This window comes from Suricata suricatta, chromosome 11, assembly GCF_006229205.1.
Source record: "Suricata suricatta isolate VVHF042 chromosome 11, meerkat_22Aug2017_6uvM2_HiC, whole genome shotgun sequence".
NCBI classification, from domain to species: Eukaryota; Metazoa; Chordata; class Mammalia; order Carnivora; family Herpestidae; genus Suricata; species Suricata suricatta.
This window is the reverse complement of record NC_043710.1, coordinates 40,474,984-40,483,868: the sequence shown is the minus strand read 5'-3', so window position 1 is coordinate 40,483,868 and position 8,885 is coordinate 40,474,984. Positions and strand designations below refer to the sequence as shown.

At 40.2% G+C, this 8,885-nt stretch overlaps 1 pseudogene; it reads left to right on the top strand.

The window, feature by feature from the left end:
- The first annotated feature begins 2,784 nt into the window (after window positions 1-2,784).
- LOC115307006 lies at window positions 2,785-3,684 on the top strand (annotated as a pseudogene).
- Window positions 3,685-8,885: the final 5,201 nt, after the last annotated feature.

Below are 8,885 nucleotides of genomic sequence, written 5' to 3'. Positions count from 1 at the left end.
AATCATATGATCCTGTCGATATATGCTGAAAAAGCATTTGACAAAATACATCGCTTCCTTTTTTTTTTTTAAAGAGGAGCACCTGCTTTAAAAAAATTTTTTTAAATGTTTTATTTATTTTTGATACAGAGAGAGACAGAGTATGAGAGGGGGAAGGTCAGAGAGAGAAGGAGACACAGAACCAGAAGCCGGCTCCAGGCTCTGAGCTAGCTGTCAGCACATAGCCTGATGTGGGGCTCGAACCCACGAACGTGAGATCTGACCTGAGCCAAAGTTGGAGGCTTAACCCACTGAGCCACCCAGGCGCCCCCACAACATTTCTTCTTAATAAAAACCCTCAAGAAAGTTGGGATAGAAGGAACTTACTTAAACATTGTAAAAGCCATTTATGAAAAGCCCACAGCCAATGTTATCCTCAATGGGGAAAAACTGAGAGCTTTCCCCCTGAAATCAGGAACACGACAGGGATGTCCACTCTCACCACTGTTGTTTAACATAGTGCTGGAAGTTCTGGCATCAGCAATCAGACAACAAAAGGAAATAAAAGGCATCAGAATCGGCAAAGAAGTCAAAGTTTCCCTTTTTGCAGACGACATGATACTCTACATGGAAAACCCGATCGACTCCACCAGAAGCCTTCTAGAACTGATCCATGAATTCAGCAAAGTTGCAGGGTACAAAGTCAATGTACAGAAATCAGTTGCATTCTTATAACACCAATAATGAAGCAACAGAAAGAGAAAGCAAGAAACAGATCCCATTCACAATTGCCTTGTAATGTTTAAACATCTTTGGGGTAGTACTGAAGCATCTCTGTCAAACAACAATTTGAAACTCCTATCATCTTGTTCTATAGCATTGAGCAATGTATCTTACAATTTGTAGCTTACTTTGTTTTCTGATGAACTCTCAGTTCTAACCCTGTATACATTTCTCGTTTCCTTTGATGTGTATGTATGTTCACTCTCTTTGATATTTATAGCATGTTTCATTGAGATTCAGGATTGATACTAGGAAAAAGAAAACCACATTTGCAGAAAGAGCTAGTTACGCAATCAGACAGTCACTCATAGAGGAGTTTCTGAGCACTGTGGAGAGTAATTCTAACTCTGAAGAAAATTTCTAACTTATTTATAGAGCTTCTGACTCTTCTTCCACAAAGTGAATCAGTTTATGAGCAAATGCATAGCATTCAGAATCTGATGAATGTCCTTTGTCCAATTCTTTAGCTTTTTTGGTACCCTCCTTAAATAATAATAGTTAAAAAATATTTTGTGCATTCCAGCAGCACTTTCTGTCATATAGTTGTTACTATAAAGGACAAAATATATTTTTTGTAATAGAAAGACCAGGACATGAATTTGGCAAACTCTGATTAAAAGAGAAGTAGCATAGTTTTTTGTATTCATTATTTTTGCCCGAATGAGCTGAAGTTTAATTAAGTTTTTTTCTCTCTATGAGCTCTCTCCCTTTTCACTTTTGTACTGACTTTTCCACTGTTCTGTTCTAATGCTCTTCCTGAGTCACTGGAGAAAGCTCTGATGGCTGTAGAATGTTACTAGCACCACTGTCAAATGTCTTAGAGTTTCACTGCCTCCAGCTTTGGGGGGTTATTATCAGGCCTTTCAAAGGAATTCTGCCCTTCCCTCACAATCCCAAACTATTCATCTTTTCTCCAAGGGAGTGTGTTGTATTACTAATTAAGATATTGAGGTGACTTTATTAAGACAGGATTAATTTATGAAAGATTTATGTAAAAATATAATAGAGGCTAAGTATTTTATTTTAAGGATAATTTGAAGCCAGTTAATGCCCAGTGGCTGTTATCATTCTTTTGTGAGAACTCTAGTGACTTCCAGATAGTTCTATTGGCATCTCTCTATCCAGTTCAGGGACAAAGAATGGAAGAGCCCTGGAGGCTCAAGTACTGTAGCAGAGGTGGAGGAAGGAGCCCCTTTTCAGTGGAGTTTCTTGCTTTGAAGCTGTTAGTCCAAAATCTATTAGCAAACATGAAGGTGGAAAGCTGTTAGTCCAAAATCTATTAGCAAACATGAAGGTGGACAACTTTCAGTATGTCCGTGTACCAATTTATATAGCCTCTAATGGAAAGATCGTATTTCAGAAGCAATATGTGCACATTTATATGTAAGCTTGTGCCTAAAGTAGGTGTAGAGGGAAGACCATTAGTTATTCTTTGTCTTCTGAGAAAAATTATCTTCTGGAATTAAAAAGTGAAAAAATTTTGCCCTTCCTTTTCATGAAGGAAACCAGTGGTGCATAATCCATACTTTATCAATATTTATTATGTTTTTAAAATTATTTTGATGTTAATTTTGAGAGAGAGAGAGAGAAGGAGAGAGACAGAGTGTGAGCAGGGGAAAGGCACAGAGAGGAAGACACAGAATCCAAAGCAGACTCTAACTCACAGACTGCAAGATCATGACCTGAGCCAAAGTAGGATGCTTAACTGACTGAGCTACCCAGGTGACCCTATTATGTTTTAAAAAACATTTAATAATGATGGTTTATATATCCTATTTTAAAGACCATTTATTTTATTTGTTATTACTAAATTTGGGGGATTTTGGAATTTTTTCAATTTAAATGTTAAATTAAAAATGTAACCTTTTACAAATACATGATAAAAAATGTCCTTTTTAAAGTTAAATGTTACTTTTAAAGTTTGGACAGAAATTTTATTAATCTGAAGAGTACCTAGGCTTTATTCTTTTTGGCTTATTTAAAAAATTGGTCATTTAAAAAACTGCAAATAGTCCACTCCCCCCCGCCCCACTTCGCCTGCCTCGGTTGGGTCCGTGGCCTGCGCTGTAGCCTTCGTGGTTTCTTGGAAGCGGCGACTCCCCTCCCCCACCCTGGTCCGGGTCCCCGTCCAGCCGCTGAGGTGAAGATGAGCAGCTCAGAGGAAGTGTCCTGGATTTCCTGGTTCTGTGGGCTCCGTGGCAATGAATTCTTCTGTGAAGTGGATGAAGACTACATCCAGGACAAATTCAATCTCACTGGACTCAATGAGCAGGTGCCTCACTATAGACAAGCTCTAGACATGATCTTGGACCTGTAGCCTGATGAAGGGCTGGAAGACAACCCCAACCAGAGTGACCTGATTGAGCAGGCAGCTGAGATGCTTTATGGATTGATCCACGCCCGCTATATCCTCACCAACCGTGGCGTCGCCCAGATGTTGGAAAAGTACCAGCAAGGAGACTTTGGCTACTGTCCCCGTGTGTACTGTGAGAACCAGCCAATGCTTCCCGTCGGCCTTTCGGACATCCCAGGTGAGGCCATGGTGAAGCTCTACTGCCCCAAGTGCATGGACGTGTACACACCCAAGTCATCGAGACACCATCACACGGATGGCGCCTACTTCGGCACCGGTTTCCCTCACATGCTCTTCATGGTGCACCCTGAGTACCGGCCCAAATGGCGGGCCCAGGCTCTACGGTTTCAAGATCCATCCAATGGCCTACCAGCTTCAGCTCCAAGCCACCAGCAACTTCAAGAGCCCAGTCAGGACGATTCGCTGATTCCCCACCCAACCTGTCCCTCTGCCTTTAACACCTCTATTCCTTTGCTGCCACCCTTTCAGGAACCCTCTATGGTTTTTAGTTTAAATTAAAGGAGTCATTATTGTGGTGGAAGTATGAAATAAAGTGGAAGAAAAGGCAAAAAAAATAAAAAATAAAAAACTGCAAATAAATAAGTGGATTTTAATTTGATAATCAGGAAGACACAAAGACGATACATGTTTGTTGTATTTGAGTTTGTTTTTTGATGATACATTGTAAAAATTCTCCCAGTGCAATATTCGTCAGAATATATTATTCTAGTCATCATTTCTATAGCTTTGTTTTTAATTATATTAAATGTAAAATCAGAAAAAACATGTAGTTGTAAGAACACGAGTCTGAACCAAACAGACCCCATGACAGGCTTTAAGTTTCCCCTCTAAACTAGGTCTAAGGGTCAGTCTCTCCAGAACTATTAGGCGGTTACACATTACCCAAGGCAGGAGACCACTTTGTGGTATCCAATCAGGAAAGGCCAGCTACCTCTCCCCACATTCCTAAGGCTGAGACCTGCAGATGGGAACTTTAGCTAGGACCCTGTTACCTAATGTTAAAGTTAACCCAATAGTCACCAAACAAGACCCTGAACTCGCTCTGTAATTGGTTAATTTCAAAGATACCCTAAATGTTGTGATTGGGTCCCACCAAAAGTAACGAACGCTCTGAACAATGTGTATGGCTAAAGTTGCTGCCAATACTGTTGTACCATTATGATTGGGTCACTGTACCTATGTCACAGTTTCCTGTAACTCCCCCTTCCTAAACCCCATAAGAACCCTACTCAGCCCTTGTTCTGGGCTCTCAGCATGGATCCACTGCTTTGGTGAAGGTTGTGAGACCGAACTTAGGCCCAGCGAGCCTAAGCCGTAATAATAAATGTGCTTTGCTTTTGCATGCATGACTCGGTCTCCCTGGCGGTTTCTGGTTTTGGGGTGATACTGAAATCTTGGGTATTATATAGTATGTGTTGTAATTTTCTGGGGGAAAAGACAAACTTGACAGTGTTGGAAGAATGGATTCTTTGCAGAACACTATTATATAGAGTCTTAGGGCCTTAGTGATCACATACCAATGAGGGAATTCCAGCCCTGCCTTCGGTGATAGCACTGCAGTGGAAACCCCAGTGGTTTGCAGAGTGGTTTGCTGGGCAAGTTTAGGGATTTCTTGGAAGAAGTTATTTAATGATGTCAGTAATATCACAAGAGGCCTTTTCCCAAGGTTAAAATTCCCTGGAGGACGTAGCAGTTGAGAAAAGGTGGAATTTAGGATTTTAGAGTTCTGTAGCTGGACCTAACCTTGTAGATCTCTTGTTAAAACTGTGGCCCAGAAACTGTGACCTCTTTTTGTTTTATTTATTTATTTATTTATTTATATTACTTAAATAATTACCAAGTTGGTTTCCATATAGCACCCAGTGCTCTTCCCCATAAGTGCCCCTCTGTATGACCATCACCCTCCTTCCCCTTCCTCTTCTCTCTTCAGCTCTCAGTTTTCAGTATTCCAGAGTCTCTCATGATTTGCTTCACTCCCTCTCCCTAACTCTTCCCCCCCTTTCCCCTTCCCATGGTCCCTTGTTAGGTTTCTCTCATTAGACCGATGAGTGAAAACATATGGTATCTATCCTTCTCTGCCTGACTTATTTCACTTAGCATGAAACCCTCGAGGTCCATCCACTTTCCTACAAATGGCCAGATTTCATTCTTTCTCATTGCCCTGTAGTTTTCCATTGACCACATTTTCTTTATCCATTTATCTGTTGGTGGACATTTAGGCTCTTTCCATGATTTGGCTATTGTTGAAAGTGCTGCTATGAACATTGGGGTACATGTGTCCCTATGCATCAGCACTTCTGTATCCCTTGGATAGATCCCCAGCAGTGCTATTGCTGGGTCATAGGGGAGTTCTATTGATAGTTTTTTGAGGAGCCTCCACACTGTTTTCCAGAGCGGCTGCACCAGTTTACATTCCCACCAACAGTGTAAGAGGGTGCTCGTTTCTCCACATCCTCACCAGCATCTACGTTCTCTTGATTTGTTCATTTTAGCCACTCTGACTGGCGTGAGGTGGTATCTCAGTGTGGTTTTGATTTATATTTCCCTGATGATGAGTGACACGGAGCATCATTTCATGTGCCTGTTGGCCATCTGGATGTACTCTTTGGAGAAGTGTCTATTCATGTCTTCTGCCCATTTCTTCACTGGATTATTCGTTTCTCAGGTGTGGAGTTCGGTAAGTTCCTTGTAGATTTTGGATAGTAGCCCTTTATCTGATATGCCATTTGCCACTATCTTTTCCCATTCTGTCGGTTGCCTATTAGTTTTTTTTATTGTTTCCTTTGCGGTACAGAAGCTTTTTATCTTGATGAGGTCTCAATAGTTCATTTTTGCTCTTGATTCCTTTGCCTTTGGGGATGTGTTGAGTAGTAAATTGCTGCGATTGAGGTCAAGGAGGCTATTTCCTGCTTTATCCTCTAGGGTTTTTATGGTTTCCTGTCTCACATTCAGGTCCTTCATCCATTTTGAGTTTATTTTTGTGTATGGTGTAAGAAAGTGGTCTAATTTCATTCTTCTGCATGTTGCTGTCCAGTTCTCCCAGCACTACCTGCTAAAGAGCCTGTCTTTTTTCCATTGGATACTGTTTCCTGTTTTGTCTAAGATTAACTGGGCATCCACTTGTGGGTCCAGCTCTGGGTTCTCTATTCTATTCCATTGGTCTATGTGTCCGTTTTTGTGCCAATACCATACTGTTTTGTGCCTGTTGGCCATCTGGATGTCCTCTTTGGAGAAGTGTCTATTCATGTCTTCTGCCCATTTCTTCACTGGATTATTCGTTTTGTAGTGGAGGCTAATGTCTGGGATTGTGATGCCTCCTGTTTTGGTTTTCTTCTTCAATATTATTTTGACTATTCGGGGTTTTTTGTGGTTCCATACGAATTCTAGGATAGTTTATTCTAGCTTTGAGAAGTCTGAAAAACTTCCAAAAATGTGGAGATTAAAAACCACCCTACTGAAGAATGATTGGGCCAATCAGGCAATTAGAGAAGAAATTTAAAAAATAGATGGAAACAAACGAAAACGAAAATACAATCCAAAATCTCTGGGATGCAGCAAAAGCAGTCCTAAGGAAAAGTTTATTGCAATCCAGGCCCATTTCAACAAACTGGAAAAAGCGCAAATTCAAAATCTAACAGAGCACCTAAGGAAACTAGAAGGGGAGCAGCAAGAGCACCCCAAACCCAGCAGAAGAAGAGAAATAATAAAGATCAGGGCAGAAATAAACAATATAGAATCCAAAAAAACAATTGAACAGATCAACGGAACCAAGAGTTGGTTTTTTGAAAAAATAAACAAAATTGATAAACCTCTAGCTAGGCTCCTCAGAAAGAAAAGAGAGAACACCCAAATAGACAAAATCATGAATGAAAATGGATTTATTACAACTGATCCCTCAGAAATACAAGCAATCACCAGGGATTACTATGAAAAATTATATGCCAACAAACTGGACAATCTAGAAGAAATGGACAAATTCTTAAGCATACATGCACTATCAAAATTCAAACGGGAAGAGATAGAAAATCTGAACAGACCCATAACCAGAGAAGAAATCGAATCAGTTATCAAAAATCTCCCAACGAATAAAAGCCCGGGGCTGGATGGATTCCCAGGGGAATTCTACCAGATATTTAAAGCAGAGTTAACACCCATCCTTCTCAAGTTATTCCAAAAAATAGAAATAGAAGGAAGACTTCCAGACTCATTCTACAAAGCAATTATCACTTTGATTCCCAAACCAGACAGAGACCCAACCAAAAAAAAAGAACTACAGGTCAATATCCTTAATGAATACAGATGCAAAAATACTCAACAAGATACTAGCAAATCAAATTCAACAGCACATAAAAAGAATTACCCATCATGATCAAGTGGGATTCATTTCTGGGTTATAGGGCTGGTTCACTTTATGCAAATCCATCACTGTGATACATCACATTAACAAAAGAAAAGATAAAAACCATATAATTCTGTCGATAGATGCAGAAAAAGCATTTGACAAAATACAACATCCCTTCCTTCGAGAAAGTCGGAAGAGAAGGAACTTACTTAAACATTGTAAAAGCAATTTATGAAAAGCCCACAGCTAATATCATCCTCAATGGGGAAAAACTGAGAGCTTTCCCCCTGAGATCAGGAACATGACAGGGGTGTCCACTCTCACCACTATTGTTTAACATAGTGCTGGAAGTCCTAGCATCAGCAATCAGACAACAAACGGAAATAAAAGGCATCAGAATTGGCAAAGAAGAAGTCAAACTTTCCCTTTTTGCAGACAACATGATATTCTGCATGGAAAACCCGACAGACTCCACCAGAAGCCTTCTAGAACTGATCCATGAATTCAGCAAAGTTGCAGGGTACAAAGTCAATGTACAGAAATCGGTTGCATTTTTATACACCAATAATGAAGCAACAGAAAGAGAAATCAAGAAACTGATCCCATTCAGAATTGCACGAAAAACCATAAAATACCTAGGAATAAACCTAGATGTAACCAAAGATGTAAAAGACCTGTATGATGAAAACTATAGAAAGTTTATGAAAGAAATTGAAGAAGACACAAAGAAATGGAAAAACATCCAGTGCTTGTGGATTGGAAGAATAAACATTGTTAAAATGTCATTATTACCCAAAGCAATCAACACATTCATGCAATCCCAATCAAAATTGCAGCAGCATTCTTCTCAAAGCTAGAAGAAATTGTGACCATCTGAAGGTCCCTTAGCTAGTTGGTGTCAGTGTGGGCACCCTGCTCACCTCCCTCTTCTATGTTCTTTCCACTATGCATGCTCTGCAGGTGAGTGAGAATGTAAATACCTACTTAGTTACTGACAGTACCACTAAGTCTTACATTTACACCCTGCCAGATCCTGTAATTCTTACAACAGCCCTGCAGGGAAGATTTTACTATCTCACTTTTAGGGAAGTGGAAACTGGGGTAACTTGTCACTGTCCCACAATTGGTGATAATGCAGCTGGCAGCTGAGTCCAGGTCGGCCTGTGATTTTCTATAGATTACATACATTACTTTTAATGATCTGAGGGAAAAACTAGGTAGGATCAGCGAGACTACTGGAATGCAAGATGCTGGGCAAGGAGGTGTGTGCATTTATTATTATAGCACTGCTACTTGTGTTCTGGACTTAGTAGTTCAAACCGATTTAAAAACTTGTATGGAGGTAGTAAAACTTAATGACCACTGAATGAACATTGCAGGTTTTGCTGGACAAAGTCAGAAGCCAGT